Source organism: Octopus sinensis, linkage group LG7 (assembly GCF_006345805.1).
Source record: "Octopus sinensis linkage group LG7, ASM634580v1, whole genome shotgun sequence".
NCBI classification, from domain to species: Eukaryota; Metazoa; Mollusca; class Cephalopoda; order Octopoda; family Octopodidae; genus Octopus; species Octopus sinensis.
The window spans coordinates 62,046,261-62,058,777 of NC_043003.1; the positions used below are offsets into that span (position 1 = coordinate 62,046,261).

A 12,517-nucleotide genomic window follows, 5' to 3' on the forward strand; every position below is an offset into this window, starting at 1 on the left:
ACACTGCATTAGCATGAAAAGTGGATAAAAAATGATGATAGTAGTGATGATGCTGATAATGATGATGATGACTTGTTTGTAGGGCATGGTCTGACTTGTCAAAATTAATCAGGTTGTTCAGTTGACAATATCTTAACCCTTTTGATACCAACCCAGCTGAAACTGTCTCTGGCTCTATAGTACAAATGTCCTGTTCTTAAAAGTTGTCGCAGTTTATGTTCCTAGCACTAGCTTAATAACTAAGTTATTGTACTAAATTCTTTATTATATTTAAAATTAATTGAAAAAAACACAGAGCATCTCAACAGAAATATGGTAATAAAAGGGTTAAAGAAGGCAATATGGTCCAGGTACATGAAAGGCAGAGTCTAAACTATGGAGAACTAAGGAAACCATTTGCGACTTGAGGATGGTAGTGTATGTTGCTTCCAGTAGAGGTATGGAAGATGCCATAGGCTTTTAGTTAATCCACTATGATTTAACTGGCTGGGATTGGACCTAAGAAGGACAGCAAACAGTAACTTATGGATGGACAGCTGATCTTTTTCAAAAACTGCTGCAGTTGAAATATCTATATCTGTTCATCTGTTTGAAGTATACAACAATTTCATGACCAAGGATCAAAACCTTAAGTCCACTAATTGTGGACTTCAAATTCCTTTGTTTAACCTGTCAAATTTGACACCAGCTTTGGTTAAACAGAGGTAAATCTAGGTAAGTCCATTCAACTCTAATTTCAGTGACCTTGTTTGGTTTAACACAAGTATATATTCATGATATCTGTAAAAGCAGCCAGTTATGTATGGATACAGGCATGACTGTATGGTAAAAAAATTTGGTTATTAGACACATAGTTCTGGGTTCAGTCCCACTGTGTGGTACCTTTCAGTTTTTGTCTACCAAATATGAGTGGGTTTGATGGACAGAAACTGAAAGAAGTCTATTGTGTGTATATGTGTATGTTTTTGTGTACGAGTTTGTTTCCCACACCTCACTGCTTGACAACCAGTACTGGTGTGTTTATGTCCCAGTAGTTTAGCACTTCTGGATGGAGAGAGAGCCTCAATGGGCAGAGGTTGTGGTAGATATGTGAGGGCATTGAGGATGATAGCAGAATAGTGAGGTGTCAATGACAGAGAACAGCATAAAGGAGAGAAGGCACAGAAAGAAGGTGATTGGTGGAGAAAATAATGAGAAATGGAAATGGTTTGGGATGGGAAAGAGAGGTAACTGAAAAAGTTGGGTGATGTAGTACGTGTCTATTCTGCTCTCAGTTAATAGGGAAGTGATGGTGTTAGGAGTTGAAATGTAGTGGAGAAATGGTTGATGAGGCAGAGACAATGATGGCAGGAGTGGGACAGAGCCCCTCATAGACACACATTACCAAGGTGGTTTTAGGATATATTAATTCTGCTGTGGTGGCTGAGTCTATTCCTGTTTATATACCTATAGTAGTCTTGTCTTGGACATCTTTTGCGCCTAATGTCTCTTGGTCTGCCCATAGCTAATTTCTCATACAAAGAACAGACAGAAAGAAAGCGTGACAGTAAGAGAGGAATAGACCCTAATACACGACCAGTACTTTATCAACACAAACATAAAGATTACTACAAAGCAATCTACCAGACTTCTAGACTGAAGCATAAATGATAGTTATAAGTTACAAGAGGACCGAGTGAAAAGGGTACTCAGTATTTTCACATATGTATGTACAAAATGCTTATATGTGGCCTAAAGGATAGAGCAAAGATGGAAAGCAGTGTGATCTGGGAGAAAGTAATGACAGAGGAAGAGTTGGAATGTGTGTGTAAAGAAGCAAGGGTATATAAATATATATATATATATATATCATCATCATCATCATTTAATGTCCGTTGTCCATGCTGGCATGGGTTGGATGGTTTGAACAGAGCTGGGGAGCTGCACCAAGTTCCAGTCTGATTTGGCATGGTTTCTACGACTAGATGCTCTTCCTATTGCCAACCACTTTACAGATTGTGCTGGGTGTTTTCACATGGCACTGCATTAGCACTTTTATGTGACACTGGCATGTGTGGATTTTAAGGGGCTCCGGCACAGGACTCTTGCAAACCAATGCTCTTCACCAGGGAGAGCAGCCTTAACACTTCTGCTGTGGAGTATGGGTATTCTTGAGTATAGCAAGGTGCCAAGTATCTCAATCCTTTGTCATCTTGTCTGAAAGGTTCAACATCCCAAGGTCATTCTTCAGTACTTTTTTCCATGTCTTCCTGTGTCTCCTTCTTCCATGGGTTTCATCTACTTCAAAAGATCAGCACTTCTTTATGAAGCTGTCGGCATCCATCCACATCACATGGCCAAACCATCACAGTCTTCTATCTTGCACACTGCATCTAATTCCTCTTATGTCTAATTTCTCTCCCAATGTAAACTTGCATGACACATCCAGTGGAGCACACTAGCCTCATTTCTCTCTAATCTTTGCATGTCCTCTGCATTCAAGGCCTACATCTTGCTACCATGCAGAATTGCTGTCAGTATACATGTATCATACAATCTTTCTTTCATTCAGAGAGAGAAAGCTTTCATAGCCAACAAAGGTAAAAACTCTCTGAATTTCCTCCATCTTATTCTTATTCTCACTATCACACCCTCTGTGCACCCTCCCCCACTACTAATTTGGTCCCCTGGGTAGCAGAAATTATCTACTACCTTTAATGGGCCACGAAGGCATTTGAGAGAATGAATTTCCCAAGTCTCTAAAGTTTTTATGGATCATGTGCACCTTCCACATGCAAACACTACTTTCGCTGATAACCTAATTATTCCACCGCTCCTCTCATGTGTCCATAGCTTACACTGGGTCCCTCTGTTGTGGTCACACGAGGGAGACTCCTTTCATCCCATTCATTCTCCACATTCAACGTTCTTGTATAGTAACTTTTCCACTCCTCTTTCTTGTTCACATCACTAAGTGCAAGCAAAACATAATCCATCCACATATACTTCTCTTCCACAATATCTTGATTCTCAATGATCTTCATACTGTAGGACATTGGTAAATGTCTTCTTTCTTCCGTTTGCCCTTGCTATATAAACCTGACATCTCGCCTCCTTTTTAGCTTCCTGATATAATTCTTTGCTACCCTTTCTTAGCCATCCTTTCCAGATTGTCTCTTCTCTTTTATGGCTCTGTCAGTGTTACTCTTCCACCACAATGTCACCCTTGGTCTGGCAGAGGCTTTGCTCCAACCATATATATATATATACACACTAGCTGAATAGCTTGTTGTTGCTGGGCAATTTTTACAATATGATGTCTTATATAAATTTTTGCTTATTCCATGTCAGATCATGCCTTCCTCGGCAGATAGGCTTCTTGATCAGGACAGATTTGTGCAATTTTTCACATGACTTTATTCATTAAAACTTATTAAAACTTCAGAAGTTCTTACAATGTGGATCATCATAATGCTTTGCTTTCATTTGTTTAATAAAAATTCCTCCTTGTAATGATTTTGCTTTCATTTTGTGATAGACAGCTATCATGTGGAAAATGCCAGCTTCCAAATCCTGTTTACTGATTTGGAAAAATTGATAAAACTTTAAACCTCAGTAACATTTTCCTGCAATTTTTCTGGAACAAATAAATAACGAAATCAGATTTGACATGGAAAATTATTTCTATATAGCAAATTTGAAAATTTTGACAAAATTTTAAAATTTCATATGTGACAGCAACAGGGAAGACCCTACAAAAGTAGTGATAGACAGTTACAGGACGTGAAACACACACACACACACACAAACAAACATTTACAAATGTACACACAGGTAATCACGAGTTTAAAATAGTGTATAGTAGACATATGTATGTACATATGTATGTATATATATGTACATGTGTGTCTGTGTGTGAGTGTTTCTTTGCAATGGACAGCAGAAAAGCCACCTTCTCCTTCTCTCCTTAAAGCTACGTATTCCTCACACCCACCTTTCCCTTCCTCAGCATGTTAAAAGTTATTTATGTGCATGTGTGCGTGTGTGTGCATGTGTGTATGTATGCATGTATCTATGTATTTACAGAAGTATGTGTGCAGTAAAAGTGAATGACAGCTGTATTAATGTTATCATCCCATTGTTACTCCATTTTTGTTGCTTACACAATTCTGTTCTCCCCTTCCCAGTCACACTCACTCTGCTACTACATTTCTCTCACACCAACACTCTTTGCAGCTTTCTCATTTTATCATATAATAGCCCCACCCCTCCCAAGGAGCCCATTATAGATTTTTATTCAAATCTAACTAGTCTGTAATTGAACTGGATATTAGTTTAACATGTATGCAAAGTTTTGTCTAGATTGGTTCACTGGTGTAGGCATCAAGATGTTAACAAACAAAAATTGCCATTTATGTATAAGATATATATATATATATATTATGTATGTATACACGCTGCATAATGGCTGACATTAGAAAAGGCATTGAGTTATAGAAACCAAGTCAAAATTGGAAGTTATGAACGAAGTCTGGACCTACTGTCATATATGTATGTATACATGCATGCAAACTCTGATTAAAAACAGACTTAGATGTTGACCTGTCAAACCCATATCGCCATTGAAAGCAGATGTTAGATAGTGATGATTATGATGATACATGTGTCTCCTCCTCTCTTTTTCTCCTCTCTCTCTCTCTCTCCCTCTCTGTATGGGCATCCAAATGTAGAAGCCATACCAAAACAGACAATGGAGCCTGGTGCAGCACCTGGTCTTGCTAGATCCTGTCAAACTATCCAACCCATACCAGCATGGAAATTAACTTCAAATGATGACAACGAGGATGATACACACACACACACACACACACACCACACACACACACACAAACAAACATTTACAAATGTACACACAGGTAATCACGAGTTTAAAATAGTGTATAGTAGACATATGTATGTACATATGTATGTATATATATGTACATGTGTGTCTGTGTGTGAGTGTTTCTTTGCAATGGACAGCAGAAAAGCCACCTTCTCCTTCTCTCCTTAAAGCTACGTATTCCTCACACCCACCTTTCCCTTCCTCAGCATGTTAAAAGTTATTTATGTGCATGTGTGCGTGTGTGTGCATGTGTGTATGTATGCATGTATCTATGTATTTACAGAAGTATGTGTGCAGTAAAAGTGAATGACAGCTGTATTAATGTTATCATCCCATTGTTACTCCATTTTTGTTGCTTACACAATTCTGTTCTCCCCTTCCCAGTCACACTCACTCTGCTACTACATTTCTCTCACACCAACACTCTTTGCAGCTTTCTCATTTTATCATATAATAGCCCCACCCCTCCCAAGGAGCCCATTATAGATTTTTATTCAAATCTAACTAGTCTGTAATTGAACTGGATATTAGTTTAACATGTATGCAAAGTTTTGTCTAGATTGGTTCACTGGTGTAGGCATCAAGATGTTAACAAACAAAAATTGCCATTTATGTATAAGATATATATATATATATATGTATGTATACACGCTGCATAATGGCTGACATTAGAAAAGGCATTGAGTTATAGAAACCAAGTCAAAATTGGAAGTTATGAACGAAGTCTGGACCTACTGTCATATATGTATGTATACATGCATGCAAACTCTGATTAAAAACAGACTTAGATGTTGACCTGTCAAACCCATATCGCCATTGAAAGCAGATGTTAGATAGTGATGATTATGATGATACATGTGTCTCCTCCTCTCTTTTTCTCCTCTCTCTCTCTCTCTCCCTCTCTGTATGGGCATCCAAATGTAGAAGCCATACCAAAACAGACAATGGAGCCTGGTGCAGCACCTGGTCTTGCTAGATCCTGTCAAACTATCCAACCCATACCAGCATGGAAATTAACTTCAAATGATGACAACGAGGATGATACACACACACACATACACACACACACACAACACACACACACACACACACATTATAGAATATTACCTGACGAAGTCATCCAAATGGTGCCAGCATTAAAAAATGTACTTAAAAAATTGATGAAGCTGATGAGTTATGATGTGTGTATATGTGCCTTCTTCTGTATTACGATTTTAACTTAAACTTAGACATGGAGGAAAGTACAGGTGATTATATTAACCCTGATACTTGATTAGTATTTATTTTATCGACCTGAGAAGATTAGAAGGCAAAGTCACTCTCAGTAGAATTTAAACTCAGAGAGCAGAGCTTCCATTTCTATCAGTCCACTGTCTTACTGTCTTTGTGTACATACATATTAATATATGCATATACATTATTATACATAAGTGTGTATGAATGTATATATCTATAGATATAGGTACATTTATGCAATACTTATGTGATCATGAAGTATAATATTGTTTATGAGACGTTTTAATTTGCCACCTTACGTACCTGATTTCAATTTTTAATGATGTCAATTTTGTTTCCTTTTTATTTATGTTAATTTTTTGTGAGAGAATTTGCATTATCTAAAACGAATATTATGATGCACTGGAGATCTGAGATTCTGATATTTTTATAGTTTATTGATTTCAATGTTTTCTTTAAACTAAAAAAAATGACATTAGGATATCGTGGATGCAAGTGATTCAACATTTAGGTTAAACTTTCTTTGATATGAAAATAATTTTTAATCTATTGAATTAATTTTCATCATACTAATATATCTAGACCATGTAAAGAGTTGTGGACCTCAGTAGCTTGTTTTGTTAATTTATTATGCTGTTTCATTATTTTTCTCTATGTGTGTATTTCATTGTGAAGGTTAGTAGGAATTCTTGTCTTCCACAGTCTCATTCTGCTTGATATATTACAAATTTTCTACCTCTATTTCAACTTTTTCTGTTGCCAAGCAACTCAAGAAAACTATTGGAAAATTGGTCTTGTGTCTGCTGTGGCTAAATCTGGACTACCATAAAAATGCCATTTTTTAAAAATTTCTGTATATTTTTTTCATTTCTTTCTCATGATTTTTAAACATTATAATAATTTTTGTTTAGCTTTGTAACAAAACTTGCTTTGTTCTCTGTAATATTTTCTCTCATTCTTGTTAGATTTCTACTTGGTTTGGAATTTGTGTAGAACTCCAGTTTGCTTCTCTTACTCATTCTTTTTCTATTCTTCTTTTGATGCTACGTTTTTGGTCTCCTTGATAATTGAAAGGTAGGAAAGTCAGAAAGACAAACATTTGTGTTTTATATATTGAAACAAACATATTACACTAAATTTTATATATGTTTTGTAAACACAGGGGAAAAGTTAATTAAAATCATGAAATAGAAGTGAAATTTTAGAGTATCAAATTTTATCAAACTACAACATGAATTGATATCTCAGGAAATTATAATATAATGATGAAAAAGAATTTAAAAGTATTCAAAAAGTCCATTTATAATTGAAATAGTTTCTCATTGAAAAATATAGTAAATTACTTTTAAATTACTACAGCAAAACATATTTTTATCAAAAAAGCAGGCCAGCATATGTATAGATATAAACATGCACATGCACACACACACACACACACACATGCAAACACACTCTCTCTCCCCTCACTCTCTCATGTAATAATTTCTTTCATGATGGTGGCATGATTAAACTTAACCAATGTACTCTGTAAGATATACGTAAAACTTAAGTTGGTTGGTTTTCTGTGTTGCTGTGTGAGCAAGTGACAACTCATCCAACCCAAGTCAGCATTGAATGATAAATATAAAATGAAGATGATCAAATGATGGTGCATGTGTGTGTATGTATATACATACATGAACTTGATACATACATATGTATATGTGTGTGTGTGTATATGCGTGTGTGTATGTGTGTGTATGTATGAATATTCTTTTATTCTCTTACTTCTCTCAGTCATTTGACTGTGGCTATGCTGGAGCACTGCCTTTAGTTGAGCAAATCGACCCCAGGACTTATTTTTTGTAAGCCTAGTACTTATTCTATTAGTTTCTTTTGCCGAACCTCTAAGTTACAGGGACGTAAACACATCAGCATCGGTTGTCAAGCGATGTTAGGGGGATAAACACAGACACACAAACATGCACACACACACACATATATATATATATCTATATACGATGGGCTTCTTTCAGTTTCCATCTACCAAATCCACTCACAAGACTCTGGTCAGCCCAAGGCTATAGTAGAAGGCACTTACCTAGGGTTCCATGCAGTAGGACTGAACCCAGAACCATGTGGTTGGCAAGCAAGCTACTTACTACACAGCCACTCCTATAAATGCAGAAATTATTTAATTTCTTTTAGTTTCAGTTTATTTTAGCCATCAAAGACAAGGCCATACCAAAAAGTTTCTGCAGTGACTTTTTTTTTAATGTTATCTCTGTATTCTATGATCCACAGGTTAGTTGTTTTATGTTTGAGTATTGCAAATGGTTGGATCAAGTTGTAAGAGGTTTTTCTCCACCTTAGCTATCATCTTTCCTGGATGGTTTATTTGGAATAGTAGACAGCAATTAATTTTGAGATCGTTTATCAGTTTCAAGTAGAGTGAAATTTTGCAAGATTTTAAACCCTTTTAGTATGCAGTTATAAAGTTATAGGCTTTCAAATACTTATCTTATGTTGTATATATTCCTGCTCCCATTCTGATTTTTGTTATTTGCTATTTGTCAACTTTTTGAGCCAGAATTTCAAAAATTATCCATACATTCTCTGGAAGAATCAGAATAACATAGAATGTGACCAAGCTGGACCTTTAACTTATATGTAAAATCCATTTGATTGATTTACTTACAGTTTCTTCTCACCTAATTTCATTCACAATGCTTGGATTGACCTGAAGTTATGGTAAAATAATCTTGCTCAAGATACCATGAAGAAGTATGGAATTCAGGTCCTTGTGGTTGAGAAGCAAATTTTTTAAACATTTGTTCAAGTTGCTTCCAAATATATAATTTAGACAGCTGCATGAAGAAATGCTGATCTCTAATTGTGGAGGGAACCTCTGGAAGGGGTAGGCTCAGGAAGATGTGAGACAAGGTGGTAAAATATCACCTTCAGTTACTGAGCCCTACAGAGATGTTAACAAGTGATTGAGACTTCTGATGATTTACTGTGCTTGAGAAGACACATCAAACTAAGTGACTTATGGTTGTGGCAAGTAAAAGGCACCTATGCTGATAACTGACATGTAAAAGGCACCTAGAACACTCTGTAAAGTGGTTGGCATTAGGAAGGGCATCCAGCCATAGAAACCAAGCCAAAACAGACAACAGGGGTCTGGTGCAGCTCTCCAGCGCACCAGTTCCAGTCAAACCATGTTACCCATGCGAGTATGGAAAACAGATGTTAAATGATGATAATGTTGATGACGAAAATGTAAATTAATAGTTCTGTGCTGAAAGAAAGGGAGGGAAGTAGAAATGTCTTTGATGTTTTAAAGTTTGAGCTTTTCTTCAGAAAGTTAGACAGAAAGAATGGGTCGTGGGGTACAATTACAATGATTATGTACATTCTGTGTTACTTCATATGCACATATGTGTGCATTTGCATACACACAATAGTAAATCTTTTACCAACATTCCAGAAAGTAGAAACATTCTCAGCAATAGAGGTGGTTTCTGACTTAGATTATTTCCTCTGTAAAAGATATTTGCTATTGTTCCAGTTAACATGTAAAGCTTAAGCTATTAGGAGACCAACAGTCTTAACCTATTTAGGGCAAGTGATGATTTACAGAGGATTAACATTGCTGTTGGTTTCTCTGTCTGCAAATAGTCAACAGTGTGCCAATGCATATGCTGTCATGTTCTGCATCCAATTATTTGGTTGTGTGAAAAATATTTCATGGGGTTATTTTTTCACTAATATAGAGGGTAGGGAATTTCATAGCATTATTATTTTTCTAGGTTTATATTATATTTAGGTCTCATTAGCATTTGTTGATATATCCTCGTTTGGCTTGATGTCAAACATTGCTTTCATGTCATCTTTGCAGCTACTAAGAATAAGTTAACTATACAATTTTATTTGTATCTAACAATGATGAGGAATAAATTAATCTCTGAAAGAATAATGCTTTATAACCCCACTTACAGCAGCATACTTACAGCACCACTTTTGATCACCTCTAATTTTGTCTTTGTGTATGAGGTTCTGTGATTTCCCTAAAGACCAATCTTGCTGTTTTGCTAACCTCTTTCAGTTTGTGATGTATGAATGCCACAACTAACTTAGTGAAAGGCTTTGATGAATTCAAAGTGTGTGTAGCAAGTACACATGATTTTCTAGATAGTTTGAAAGCCATCTGTATATATTTTGGGAAGGTGTAATTTAAGTGATACAGAATATTTTTTCAGTAAGGGTGATTCATCTTAGCATTGAATTGGTCTGATATTTTTAATTTCAAACCTAGAGGTTTATAAACTGTGAAACTTGCTGGAATGACTTCATTTATTTCTCTGTTTGTGAAGAGAATAATAGATATGTTTAGACTTTAAAAATTATAGTCTATTTGCTGAAGAATGAAAAGGCTGTGTTACAATACACCCATATACATGTGTGTAATGAGAAAGAGTGTAACTTCCTAAGTTATCATTCTTTAGATAATTATTTTCAGCCCTTACATTTTGTTTGGAACACTTAATATGAGAACCTTGTTTATGTTTCTGTGTACACAATCAAGAAATAGTTCAGCTTTGGTGTTGTGTATTAGTTTGTAATTAGGATGCACTTATTGACCCTACACGTAAAACACACTAAACCTAGATGTATATAAATATGTACTTGTCTTCCATGCATTTTACATATATTTTTGTGTTTAAACACTTGTTCTAAGAAATGTTCAAATTTAAAAAAAACACCCATGCTAGCATGGAAAGCGTACGTTAATCGATAATAATGATGATGATGAAGCTTGAACTCCCATGCCGGCATGAGCTGGAAAATAGTTGAAGATCCACAAAAGAAGCATGTAAGATTTTTGTTTGATTTAAAGAGTGGTTCAATATTTAATTTTAATAGATCTTTCGTTTGTTGTACTAAAGCTTTTGTTAGAAGGATATATTTTGGATGAATTTTTATTCATAAATTCTATTTTATTAACTATTCATCATATTTTACAGTTTCAAATGTTTATTTGTTTTTCATCTAAAACACTATCAATTGTTTCATATTAGGTTAACTTTTGTTTTTATATATGAATATGTTTGAAAACAGTCATCAAATATTTTTTGTGGCACTTGAAATGTTGCTTTAAAGCAACCCTAAAATTTCAGGAAAAAAATTTAAGCAATTGTTCTATCAATCAACTCTGACTGCTATTGTAGCTACTTTCACTTTTGCTATAAATAAAACTGCAATTATATTCTTACTCAAAAAATAGCTCTCTACTCAATAAAGTTTTTGAACAGTTTAACATATTATCACTATTACTGGTTTAATGTCTCATCTTGAATGGTCTATATTTGGCTGATATGATTTTGAAGTAGGACCTCCATATTTTACAAGCAGTTCTATATTGTTTTTTTAAAAATTTTTGTATGCAGTTGTCTATGCTAATATGGGTTAGGTGAATACATATTGGCTAAGTGGTAAGGAGCTTGGTTCTGGAACACGTAGTCTCAGGTTCTACCCCACTGTCTGACACCTTGGGCAAGCGTCTTCATTAGCCCTGGACTAATGTACGGGCATATGGTAGACAGAAACTGAAAGATGCCAATCACACACACACACACACACACACACACACACACACACACACATATATATATATACACTAATTATATACTATTTATTTATTATTTTGTACTTTATTTAGTTCTAGGTAAATGTTTTATCGTATATTTAGTTTTTTTCTAAATGGTATGGTTTAATTATATCATTGTTGAATTGCTACATGGTGGTTCTTCTCTAATTTATATACATATATATATATATAACCAGCCCACTTAGGCGCACCTTTCTTTCATTGGATACTAAACTCTGCTTGTGAAGACCTGTTGAGGCAAGTGAAATCGAAATCAAATTTGATGACAGCACCACTTGACTGGCATCCTTGCTAATGGAGCACTAAGAGCACCATCAGAGTGCGATCGTTCCAGAGTCGCTGACTGGCTTCCGTGCCGGTGGCATGTAAAAAGCACACTTTGAGCATGATTGTTACCAGCATCGCCTTACTGGCACTTGTGCCGGTGGTACATGAAAAACAACGTTCAAACGAGGGTGTTGCCAGTGCCGATGGACTGGCTCCTGTGCAGGTGACATGTAAAAACACCATTTGAGCATGGCCGTTGCCAGTACTGCCTAACTGGCCCTTGTGCCGTTGGCATGTAAAAGCACCCACTACACTCTCAGAGTGGTTGGCATTAGGAAGGGCATCCAGCTGTAGAAACTCTGCCAGATCAGATTGGAGCCTGGTGCAGCCATCTGTTTCATCAGTCCCCAGTCAAACCATCCAACCCATGCCAGCATGGAAAGCAGACGTTAAACGATGATGATGATAGATATATATATATATATATATATATTATATAT

At 35.8% G+C, this 12,517-nt stretch overlaps 1 protein-coding gene across 3 annotated transcripts in view; it reads left to right on the plus strand.

Moving 5' to 3' along the window:
- Positions 1-12,517, plus strand: part of LOC115214428 (meiotic recombination protein SPO11-like) — a 757,765-nt gene that overhangs the window by 133,154 nt on the left and 612,094 nt on the right. The gene's annotated exons all lie outside the window — the stretch shown is intronic.